This window comes from Rattus norvegicus, chromosome 12, assembly GCF_036323735.1.
Source record: "Rattus norvegicus strain BN/NHsdMcwi chromosome 12, GRCr8, whole genome shotgun sequence".
Classification (NCBI taxonomy): domain Eukaryota; kingdom Metazoa; phylum Chordata; class Mammalia; order Rodentia; family Muridae; genus Rattus; species Rattus norvegicus.
In genome coordinates this window covers 40,262,581-40,275,453 of record NC_086030.1, presented here as the reverse complement: position 1 = coordinate 40,275,453, position 12,873 = coordinate 40,262,581, and the positions used below count along the sequence as shown (strand labels likewise).

The 12,873-nt window shown below is 52.3% G+C and overlaps 1 protein-coding gene and 1 long non-coding RNA gene across 18 annotated transcripts in view; one reads left to right on the top strand and one right to left on the bottom strand.

Moving 5' to 3' along the window:
* Positions 1-12,873, bottom strand: part of Cux2 (cut-like homeobox 2) — a 199,902-nt gene that overhangs the window by 92,850 nt on the left and 94,179 nt on the right. The window lies entirely within an intron of this gene.
* Positions 209-3,545, top strand: LOC120095978 (uncharacterized). The gene is made up of 3 exons (XR_005491979.2): positions 209-1,102; positions 1,765-1,837; positions 2,325-3,545. It is a non-coding gene; the product is annotated as an uncharacterized LOC120095978 (long non-coding RNA).

Genomic DNA, 12,873 nt, shown 5'->3' with positions numbered 1-12,873 from the left:
GCAAACAGAGCTCAGGGATGGCTAAGTCTCCACTGTGGGCATCTCACTTTAGTTCCCTTTAATCTTCCTGCTTCTGCACCACCATGGGTATCAGGTCCCTCTCCAGGTGAAGCCCAGAGACCCGGAAGCTCAGAGGGAGGGCAGTTTTTAAGTTGTGAGGTGTGGGGGAGTTGGTTGTTAAGGGGCAGTGTTTCTCCATTTTTAGAGCTCCTACTGGGCTTCTGCATAACTCTGAATAAAGAGGGGCTCACCCCACCCCCCACCTCCCCACCCTCCTAGGGCTCCCACTATGACCCTAGGCCAGGGCCCTCCACACAAATCTGTTCTGAGCCTGAGTCACTCAGTAGTAAACAGGCAGTACCTGTCAGCTTCTCTCAGCTGCACCTTACCCTCTTCTGACCCTCTTCTGTCCTTGGGGCCCCCGCCACAGCATAGCAGGTGGATCTCCCTTCCCCCACCAGCCTGGTAAGCACTGGCCACACCCTGTCTTGACTCAGATGCCACAAATTCCCAAATGCCACTGGTTCTGACTCCAGCGTTCCTACCAGAGGCCCTGTCACCAGCATCCAGTGGCCCGGCATGAATGCCCACACCCCACAGGCTTATCCCTGTCTCCTTTAGTCTCCTGACCCTCAACACCACACTGGCACCATGGGGGCCTGGATGCTAGCTGTGAACCAAAGAGAGGAGCCTGATCCTCCTGGTGTCCCAAAGACCACAGGACCCATTCTGTTCCCTTCACAGATAAGTATCTTTGGTATGGTTCAGAGCTATGTTCTCAGTGTCAGGAGAGGGCACGGATAGAGGGAGGTGGGGATGGAGGAAGGGGGGTAGAGGGAGGAATGGAGGAGGGAAGAGAGGGAGTCCCCCCTCGGAGAGTTGATGGGAGGGCTGGCCTTGTGGAGCCAAGAGAAAGTTACTGGTTTGCCTGTCATTCTGATACAGATCCACCCAGAGTCCCTTTCACAGAGACTACAGAATATTAGATTTATCACACACTCTAGCCGAGATGTGCTGCCGAGATTTCGGGACAAGATTTATTATACCGGCAGGCTTTTTAAAATGAAAGAGAATCTTCTGGCTGAAGCGAGTCTGTTAACGGGTAAGGATGGCAGCCAGTGAGAGTCTGGGGGTCCTCGGTCCCCCAGACCCTGTGAGTTCAATACAAACCTACGGGCGACCTTAAGGGGATGCCTTCTACTCTTTGGGTGTTGTCCGTCTGTACCGACCACGAGCTGGCTGTACCTTATCCCCAGGACTTTGCATGGAGTGGGTCTCTGTTCTGTTTTTTTTTTTTTTTATTTTTCTATTTATCTTTACATATTTTAGTGGCTATACAAAATATAAAACGATAATATTAGTGGGATCCCATGGGGGTAATTCTGTGAATGCAGGCTATATTCCTGGGAGACAAGAATATTTTTAGCCCATTATCTGGATGAGGACGCTGAGGCTCTGAGAGATATATGATCACTTCGATAGGCAGAGGCAAAATCCACTAACCCAGAGCGGGCTGGCCCCCATCCAAGGAACCAAGATCCCCCTTCATCTATGGGGGAACAGTCAGTGGTGCCTGGCCACGTGACACCCTGGGAGTTCTTCTCAAGAGGACACCCCACACCCCAACCCCACCCTGAGCCCTCCATCCCTGTGGTTCCTGCCTCTCCTAGAGTGTCAGCTGTAGGAAAGGCCAAGAGGTTGGATTTGGTTCCTCAGGAACCAGAAGGCTTTGCTGAAGCTAGGTACTTGCTGTTTGGCTCGCAGAAAAGCAGCAGATATCCTAGAAGTATAAGCCATGAGGACCCTGCTAAGCCAGAGGAAACAGGGGTGCATGAAGGTATGTATGCCTAGAGGAGCCCCGAGTCAAGTGATTCTGCCTTGCTGGGACCCCACCCTCACCACACAGCTGGCAATGTATAGAGCTGGGTCCCAGGGCCTGAAGCACCCTGGCCAAGTACCTCGATGATCTCTGCCTTTAGTCCCCTAAAACTCATGAAGATCACAGCGTGGTGTTGCCCATTTTAGGGAGTGCAGCGCAGGGGCGTTACTGAATAATGCTGTATCTAAAGGTCGAGTCTCTAAAAAGCTCCGGGCAGCTGCCCTAGGGCTCAGAGCTCGAAGCTGTATGGTCTGAGGGAGCTCCCACAAACAGGGTTCGGTCAAGCCGAGGAAGGCAGTGAGGTGGCCAGGAGAGGCAACCCGTTCCCACAACCATCCTAGCATAGAGTGGATAGCCAGGAAAGTGGAGCCTGAGACAGGTGGCTGGACCCAGTGACTTTCCTTTTCCCATCCTAGGCTGACACTGAATCTCCTTCCCACTGCAGGAGCAATGACCTCTGAGGCTGCTTCCAGAACCTTCCTTAAGTGGACCACCATCTCATCTAACCTTGCCAAGAGTGTTAAGATGAACGCTGGTTGTCTTCACTATGAACAGCAGGACTCCAAGGTTCTAAGAGAAAAACACACTGGAGGTCATGGGGCTGGCAAGGAGAGTCAGGATTCGAACCTGTGTCTGCCTAGTCCCTCAGTCACATATCCCTCTATTCTCCCTCAGCCACGTCTGTGTGAGCGTGTGGAGTCTGGGGGCCAGGCTTCAGTGTGGTTCCTCAGTCTCCATCCTCTAAGTTTTCCAGACAGGCTCTCTCTCTCTCTCTCTCTCTCTCTCTCTCTCACTCTCTCACTCACTCACTCACTCACTGGCCTGACACTCCCTGGTTAGGCTGGTTCAGCCCCCAGCGCTGGGATAACAATGGCAACCAGAACACCCGACTTTTACACAGATTTTGGGGCTCAAACTCAAGACTTCGTGTTTACGTGGCAAGCACCAAGCATCTTCCTAGATCCCTACACCCAACATTTTAAATTTGAAATTAAACAATTAAAGCCAAAGGAGGGTGTCCTGGCCACTGGTACCCACCAGCATATATTGCTAATCATATTCAGAGATGGGACCCAGCACCAGGTCCCACATTCAACAGCTCAGCCCCAGCCCCCTTGCTCCCCACTCCCTCAGGCCCCTGTCTAGTTTGTCCCACCAGTGAATAGACTATCCTGACTGGAATTGACATCCGTCCCCAACAGGGACACCAGTAAAGGGTGTTCTCAGTTTTACTCAAAGGCCTCATGGTAATTCGTGGTTATAAGGAAGGTGGACCCTGCCTCTTGCAAATGTCATCAGCGTGTCCTACAAACTCTCAGTGCAGGACCAACAGGACAGCAGTGCACCACCACGCCCACCACACCTACCACACCTGACACCATGCCCACCACACCTGAAGGGCCGGGGCAGGCACACAGCTCACAGGACTACTCTGAGCATTGGTCCCTGCTGTCTACCTCAGTGACGTCAGGTGTCTACATGATAAGCAAGCCCTTGACTCAAACGTCACCTGCACCCGTGTTCTCTTCCTCCTATGATTGGGGAAGCTTTGAAAGCATCGAGTTGAAAGATTAAGGAAATGTGGGGGGAGCGCTGGGGGGGCTGGGGCACGAAAAACCCAACCCAAGTCCTCAAGGTTTAATAGTCAATAAATGTGTCAATTTTACATACAGAGGCAAATGGGCCTTTATTGAGGAATTGGTAAATTTCTTTGGAAGAAGCGAATGCGTTTTAGCCTTCAAGGAGTCCCAGATGACTGAAAATGGGATGTGATTTGTGATAAAACTCAGCTGCTCTTATAAAAGATGTTAAATAAATGCTGCCGTTTCACCGGGGATATACAAAATTGATTGTATTATAGACTGACTCCAGGATGCGTGTCCCTGTACGGCCCCATTGGCTTCTGTGCACGCGCATGTGTGCGCGTCTGTGTGTGTATGCACATAGGCAAGAGTATGCATGGGTGAACATGGTGTGTGTTCGTGCGTGCACGTGTGTGTGCATGTGCATGTGTGCATGCACAGATGTGTGCCCGTGTGTAGCTTAGGTTTTATACTGTATGACGCTCCTCTTCCTCGTACCAAGGCGGAATTTTCTGGAGATGCACCCTACCCCATGCTTAGATTTTGGTCGAACCATGAGAAACTGTTGCTCTTGGGTTCTCCCAAACACCCCGCAGCAGCAATTTCTTCCACAGCTCTGGAATGCTTCTGGCAGGCAGGCCATGGTCCTGGGGACCTCACTTTAGGGACTCTTAGTGGCCTGCTGATTGCTCATGAGCCTTTGCCCTTTCCTCAACCAGATTAGAAGAGCTTAAGACAAGCCCTTGCCTTTTCTGAGCCTCAGTCTTCCTCATCTGAAAAATAGGGACAAGCCCACCTTTTCCTTCAGCGAGCGAGTGCTTGAAAAAGTCAAATGAAGGCGGAGTCTCAGAGCTTTAGGCCAACCACTGCTAAGGTGTTGTATGACCAACACAGCAACCAGAGTCACCTCCAGTCAGTGCGGCCCCGCCCACAAGCAAGGATACCTACAACAGAGTCTGAGCTATCGGTATAAACCACTGAACCGACACCTATCCGGAAGTGGGAGTTGACTTGGACACTCAGATGCTGTGGACCTCCCCCTGCCCTTGGCTCCCCGTTTGGACCAGATGCCTGCCAAAACCTCTTGTGAGGCTCCCTGGCTGCCCAGCCTCTCATCCAACTTCAGCAGTCAGAAGGGACATTCTGGATGCGGGCTCCTCTCTGCTCAAAACTTCTCCTGACGCTCATAGTCCATTTCCATTCAAAACCAGCCTGCGGGGTAGCGAGCGCCCTGCGGGAGGATGCCCTGTCAGATCCTTCAATGTTCCCTTTGTGTCTTTATTTTCTTCTCAGGGTCTCTAAGCTCCTGCTGGCCCCAGACCCTTTGCACTGCAGTTTCTGCGGTAGGAGGCCTTCTCCTCTTGGGTTTTGGCCTCTCCAGTGGTTTCCTCAGCAGGGCTCCTGACCCAGCAGCACCAGACTCACTAAAGAACTCCAAGAAACCCTGCTAGTTTGAGACTTAGAGAAGCAGGGACTCTGGGGTCGGGGCGGCAGGGGTAGGGGTGGGGGCTGGCTATCACGTCAAAGAAATTGGCAAGTGACTATTTATGTGTCTGGGGAACAACGGCCTCACTCTGTCCAGATGGGAGGGGGAGGAGGGAGAGGAGAAGGAAAGAGAGGACCTCCCACCCCCTCCCACACAGCTGATAGGAAATCTGAAAGGAAGACTCTGCCTGACCTGAAGCATCCTGCTGGGAGGGGCAGGCCTTGCTAACCTGCGACTTGGGCAGGTGGCTGGGCTCTGCTTGGAGCCAAAGTTGGGGGAGGGCAATTGCCCCTTTTCCTGTAACTTGGGGTGCTTGTGCTCTCTTGACACTGATGGCCGATTCCCGATTCCCAACTCACACCTTCCCAGAGGGTATCCATTCCGGGGCGATGAACAGTGATTGCGATGTAGAGTTCACTGCCGCGGCTCCCAATCCATCTGTGTGGCAAGAGGTGGGCTCCTTTGGAACATGGATTGGGTGTATGGGTGCATTGGGTGCATGGGTCTGGAGCAACTTAGGGGTTCAGATTTCCATCCACATTGGATGGAAAGCTCTGCTTAAGAGAAAGGCAGAGTCCCTCCCGAGTCCCCAGCAAAGCCATTAACATAGGATACACAGGAAGCCTGCTGCAGCTAGCCTGAGAGTCCATGGCCCAGAAGCCAAGAACCATGGGGTTGTTCAAAGGCCTGACGGTTGGGCCCCACTAATGGGTGCAATGTTCCCATAGCCCGCTGATTATTTAAAAAAAAAAAAAACAAACTTAAATTCCAATAATTGTTTAATGTTTAGCTTTGTTTAGTTTTGGTTCAGATATGAGCACTGTTCTGACAGAAACTGATATCGGATTCCCAGTGAGGTTCATTAGAATGGAGAGGCAAGTGTGTCTGCGTGCACAAATGCTCACTTACATACTTGGTGGGTGCCCCTTGCCTGGCCCACAGAGGTGGGGATCCCAAGTATGGAGTAGAAAATAGTGAAAATTCCTGCAGTCAAGGTTCCTCCCCACTGCACCCCGACCTCTATCCCGGAGGAGCTGAAAGGGACCATCCTTATATCAGGGACCTATTCGGACCTCTAGGAAGTGACAGAGGCCACCTGTGCCTGGGATACTTGTCCCTGAGGCTAGGGGACCAGTCTTACTGTACCAGTACCACTGGAAGAAACCAGTGGCCACTCTGGAAACCCACAAATCTCTGATCCGGCCCAGGTCCCCTGCACATCCTGGAATCCACAGTGCTCGGGTCATTGTCTCACGGGCCCTGGGCCAGAGAGAGATATTTCCTTAGTTACATCAGCTTCCCTTCGAGGCTTAGGCATCTGAGGCATGGGGACCCATGTAGCATCTGATCCTTGCTCTGCTCCAAGCTTGCCTGACCTGGCACTTTTGCGTGTGTGGACAGTCCCTGATTCCCAAGGTATTGACAGTATGAAGGTTTTACATGCTCAGGGCAGATTCGACTGCTGGCTTAGCTGTGGATCTTCTTTTGGGTTGGTCTACACCTCCCTCCTGACGTGACGGGAGGTACCACCAGTTGGGACAGGTGTCAGGAGGGTGCATCGAGTGTGTTTCTTAAGTGTTTCGGATATTTAATGGCCACTGGGACACATCCCCATTGTCAACTGAATGCCTATCTACAAAATCACCAGGAATGCATGACCCGAGGTTCAGGCTTGCCAGGGTCAAGGCATGTATGCAGGGCAAACCCCAAGAAGCTCTTTCCACATGCTGCTTCCTGTCTGTTAAAAGAGGGCTGCCCTGTTATGGCTCCCAAGAGGCACAGGCTATAGACCCTCCCTGACTGCCCACCTTTCCCCTTCCCGACTCCAGTTCCAAACATCCGGGCCAGAGCCCCTGATCTCAGACAGGAAGCTGACCCTCCCCATCATATCCAGCCGTCTTAGCCTAGTCAAGGTCTCTGCCGCTGAGGGACAGGTTCCTGCTCACTGGGTGAGTTCCCCTCTCTTGTTTGGAGTAAGAAAAGATGATATTCTGCCAGGTGCCTCTGCCTTGGGCACAGAAGCATGCTGGGAGGGTTTCAGGATTCGATCCTCAAGGAGAGCCGGCATCTGGCCACTTGGGAGCTGTGGGTCACAGGTATGTCATCTGCCTCAGGAAGCCACAGGGCATTCAGCCATCTAGCATACTTGCCTAGGAGGGGTGACTGTCGGTTTGCCACCACAGAGCCTTACCACTACTGTCTACAGTAAGGTGGTGGATCCCAGGCCTGGCGTGGAGGTGGCTTGGTCTGCACTGGGACTCTCTTCTATGTTCCCTGAGCCTCTAATGACCCAGTTTTCCTATCTTTCTGGAAGCCACATTCTGTCACCCCCCCATGCGTGACGGGCCACCCTGACCCACACCACCGAGCCCCCCCCCCCAGAGGCTCTATAGCCCCAATGTAATTGTCTCTAATTGTGGTTCCCCGACCACACAGCACGCTCCCGCTCTGCTATCAGCTAATGAGTAAATAATATTCTGTTCTAAATCCGAAAGCGCTATTAGATAGCAGAGGGGGACTAATGGGCGCCTTAAAGACCCCCTTAATCACACGTTAACGTGATGTGAGGCAGGCTGTACACCCGGATGCCAGCTGCCCACTACTGCCTGACTCTCCTCAGCCCTTGAGGGACACTTGGCAGGCAGGGGACAGTCAGCGGGCCTCATGCCACCTGAGGACCCTTACGCTGCCCACCATCTTTGGGATGACGGAAGCTGCTCTTCGATTCCCTGGGGAGATAGGAAAGGGCCATTTGTTTCCTGGAATGATGACCAGATAGGTGCCTTGTGACAAGATGACACAGTTCTCTCACAGCCCTGCAGGTCACAAGTTCAAAGCACAGACCCGTCTCATTCCTTGCCTCTCCCCAGTGCCCACTGGCTCTGCTGGCCTGGGTGTCCCTAGGCTTGGAGCTGTGTCCTCTCTGCGTCCTATCCCCTGTCATGACTGAATATCTGTTTTTTTCACGTGGCCTTCTCACCAGTTAAGAGCCACCCGAATCCTGTGTGACCTCTGCAAAGATCCTATTCCCAGAGGGTCTGTGGGAGCATGAATCTGGGGGAGACAAGATCCAACTCCAAACAAGGGAGCACGTAGGTGTGGAGTTGGCAGTGGTGGGGAGGGGAGCACAGACACTAACTGTGTGTAGGACAGAGGTGGACATTAGTGCATTCCTAAAATGCTCATAATCTTATTTCTCTCACTGAACCTAAAATTCACTAATTAGGCCAGGCTGGCCAGTGCTCCCAGAATCTCCTTGGTGTCGTGGTATCAGGCAATCCCTGCTTTTTTTTTTTTTTAACAGAGGAGCTGGAGATCGAACCCTGGTCCTCATGTTTGAGCGGCTGCACTTTACCTTCTGAGCCAACTCCCGGCCCCAGCTGTTGATCATCATTCTTGGAGTGAGAGCACTATAGACTCCCTCAGTTTCAGAAAAGTGTAAGCACCAATCCAAACTTCCCCCACGGGCCCATCCCGTCGCCTCAGCAGCAGGACTTTCTAAGCAGCCCCTTCCATGGGCTTGTGATGTTTATTTCCCAGGATGCAGTGTGGACGCCTTCTCAGATTAGCCACTTTCAGATCGCATTAGAGGAAGTGTGGGCCTTCACGCTATACCCGAACGTGACATGGACTGACGGGGACTCGATAATGCAATGTGACACTCCTCACCCGAGCATGCCATCGGAGGTCTGGGTTGATGGACGCCGGGGCCAGCAGAAGCCATGTGTCGGCTGTGAGTAGAGCCACAAGGGCCAACATGGGCCACGTGCCCACAGAGTGTGGCTTGGCAGAGGGAGCCGACTTAGGGCATCTCTCTTTCCAACACCCTCACCCCTGAAGAACATTGTGCTCCTTCTCTTAAATATCCCAGAGGCCCCGGCTTCCGCACGGAAGAGCGATAAGCAGAGAGGGTGACCGGGCATCTTTCCTCTGCAACTCTGCCTTTATTGGTGTGACAGCTGGGCTGGTGCTGCCACTGCTGTTCCAGCAAACTCTTAAGGGCATAGCAGGGTGATCAGGAGCCTGTGAACGTGATGACAGGGAGCACGGGACAGACTGTGGGGTTAAATTTGGAGCACGGGGGAGTGACAGGGCCCAAATCTGAGCTGGATCATACAGGTGACACACATAGGAGAACCCTGAATCAGGCCTGAGCCGGCTTGAGTGGGGCATCTCTTAGGCACTTAATTAAGCAACCCTAGAGGGTGAAGTGGCTTCTACCCTGTGTGGCAGACTTAGATGACAAAGGTGTTGGGAAAAAAAGTCTCAGACACTCAGCCGGACTTGTGGCGAAGCTACCTTACGACGCGCAGATGACCACCGGACTTCTCCTGGCCTGTCAAGTTGGCCTATATGTCATAGTGAGCTTTGGGTCAGGCACTGACAGATAGAAAGCACTATCTGTGACATAGGGACACACAAGATGGAAGACAGGAGGCAGGGGTCATATCACAAGAGGTTTCCAAGCCAAACCAAGGAGGGTGGAATTTATCTTGGGGGAAATGGTGACGGGAGTGGGGAGGGGGAAGCAGAAAGATAGCGCAGATGAGGCAGAGACCTGTGGGGACAGAGGCCTTCCTTTCCTAATGCCAAGATACCTGTGTGTTCTTTAGCTCACCCCATCCTGGCGGAAGAGATAGGGCACAAATGGTACCAACATGGGCTGCCCTGCTATCTGCTAGCCTGTGTAAAATATGGGAAGAGTCGCACCCAGTCCCACCTCACCCCATCCCAAGCTATCCCACAAGGCCGCTGGATAACTCTCACAGCGCTCCACATGTCATCCGGGAGCCCCCTGCCAACAGGCACATGGCCAAGATCCCAATACCCCTCGCCGTCAGAATGCAGACAGCACACAGCCCAGAAAACCACAACGATGTTGTCTCTACAGCAAACACAGCCGTCAGGACTTGCCAGCTCCCGTCGCCCTTCGACCTCCCAAGATCTTCAGCACAGAGGATGGTTCGCGTCCCAGGATAAAAAACCCCCCAAATCCTTCCATATGTAGCCTCCATGTAAGTATCTAGACGGTAGGGGTTCAAGGTTCAAAACCTGAGGGCTCTGAGCCTGCCTTCTCTCTCAGGAGTGGTTGTGACCCAAGGCGGGTTCCTAAGCCTGTCTGTCCTTACAGAAGCGGACGAAAAATGTCACAAGTGGCCACACGGAAACCACTTTAAAGGACACTATTGGAACAGAAATGTGGTGACAGGTGACCCACCTGAGCACCAGGCACAACTGTTTGACACAGCCTGTCACTGGGCCAGTGCCAGACAGGCCACGCCGGCTGGCGTCTACTGACCCACTTACGGACCACATTGTCCCTGGTCACGCTCCTGTTAGAGTGGCAAAGGTGAATACATGACTTGCCATTTCTAGAAAAATCTAGGAAAAAAAACCCAACAGGGAACACTGGCTAGCACATAGGGAATGTGCCCATGCACCGGAAGCAGTTCCAAGTACCACTCAGAGGTCTGGATGGGGAAACTGAGGAACACAGAGGTTAAGACTGCCCAAGGCTACATGGCTCGTAGGCAGCAGAATTGGGATTCTAATGCAGCCTGACTTAGTCAGGGTTTCTATTCCTGCACAAACATCATGACCAAGAAGCAAGTTGGGGAGGAAAGGGTTTATTCAGCTCACACTTCCACATTGCTGTTCATCACCAAAGGAAGTCAGGACTGGAACTCAAGCAGGGCAGGAAGCAGGAGCTGATGCAGAGGCCATGGAGGGATGTTACTTACTGGCTTGCTTCCCCTGGCTTGCTCAGCTTGCTTTCTTATAGAACCCAAGACCACCAGCCCAGGGACGGCACCACCACAATGAGCTGAGTGCTCCCCCCTTGACCACTAGTTGAGAAAACGCCTTACAGCTGGGTCTCATGGAAGCATTTCCTCAACAGAGGCTCCTTTCTCTGTGATAACTCCAGCTTGTGTCAAGTTGACACACAAAACCAGTCAGTACACAGCCCAACCACAGGTCCGATTAACAGACCAATGGTCTGCTAGGCAAATGAGCATCTTCTGGGAAGTTTGGAGGGTGGAGGCTAAGTCTGGGTGTGACTGTCCCAGCTACTCCTGTCTCGGCCTCCCCAGCACTGTGAGACTCCGTGGAAACACAGGGCCACTCCTGGCTTTTCCGTGGATCGGGGTGGGGGTGGGGTGGGGGTGTCCAAACTCAGATCCTCAAGCTTACGCAGCAAGCATTTCCATCTGCTAAGCCATGTCCCCACCCTCCCCTGGGGTCTGGCTCCCACCCAACATGTGTCAGTCCATCCTACATAGTGTAGTGTGAGGAAGGCAATCGGCCATGCACACTGGTGACAGGGGGAGGTTGGAAGCCCGCCTGTACGACAGCACTCATCCGAACCACTCCATTTAAAGCTCCACGTATGTTGCTTATAGAATAACACATCTCTGTAAAGCTCATGTTCAAAAATGGCCTGACAGATGTTCTCCAATCTGGCTTAGCATCAGGTCTTTTGGGAAATGCTTCTAGAACCTTTTTTTTTTTTTTAAATGGTTTTTGACAGGGTCTCTCTACATAGCCTAGCTGTCCTGGAACTCTCTATGTAGACCAGGCTATCCTTGAACTTAGAGATGTCTGCCTGCCTGTCCTTAGCTTGAAGGTGCTTCTGGTTTGTTACTGTGTTTGCACCTGATGGTCTTTTCCAGCTGTAAGGAAGGGGGAAACAGATTGTGCCCAGACTCAAACCTCTGTTTTCACCCGACTTCCTTGGAAACTACTTTCTGTTCCCTGCTCCACTGATGTCCCCAGTCTTGCCTGACCTCTGAGAACTGTCTTGATGCATCCTGCAGAACCATGCAGGTCTCAGGAAGCCTGGTCATCCTTCTGCATCTTCTGAGGGATGTGTTTGCCTGAACTGACTCCTGTCAATCCCAGGTGGAGACAACATGGACTCTTCTCGCCCTGTCCCAGTTCATCCCTTGCTTGATGCTCCTGTGATCAGTGGGCGACTAGCCCTATCAAAGCACCCATAGCTGCTGCTAAAGCCACCAAATACTTTCCTTTATCTTCCTCCTTCTCTCCCATCAACCAATAAATGCCTCACAGAGCAGAGAGAGCAAATATATAGCATGCCTATAGCCCCTGCCTTTCCTGTGCCCGTGGTAGACATTACTAGTAGATTGCCACACACATCAAACCTATTAATGAATCAGTCCTACCTATCCTTTAACCACCCTTTAAACTGTCTTCCTTCATTTCCATTAACTGTTTCTATACACCCCAGAGTGTTCCTATCAGTCATTCATTCATTTTGAGGCAGGGCTCGATATGCAACCCTGGCTGTCCTGAAACTATCTATGTAGATCAGGCTGGCCTTGAACTCATAGTATTTCCTCTGCCTCTGCCTCTGCCTCCCAAGTGCTGGGATTAAAGGTATGTGACACTGAGTTTTAATTCTTTAAACATATCAGATCCTAGCCCCTCTCCCACAGGGAACTGCCCAATGGCTTCCCCTCACTTTTAGCCGGGGGTGCCAGCTCTACCCTGGGCCATGTCAGGCTTGTTACCTCCCACCACCTCTCACAACCACAGTCTGCTTTCTTTAAGCAGTGGAGTCCAACACTGGCACGAAGGCCATATCCCCACAGCCCAGTGCAGACTGTTCATGGGTCAGATGTAGCTCATTGTGGACCCAGAACGTGGTCTAAGACTCTCCAAACAGGCTGGGGAGATGGTTCAGTGAGTAAGGTCCCTGCCATGCAAGTGTGAGGACCCAAGTTCAATCCCCCGTACATGACTCTGTCCCTTAGTGTTTACAGTCCCAGCACTGGGAAGTTGGAGACACACACATCCCTGAGGCTTGCTGGCCTGGCCGACCTCACTGAGTCAGCAGGCACCAAGTTTCAAAAACCAAGGTAAAGACTAAGGAGTGTGCACACACACATGTACACGCACATAAG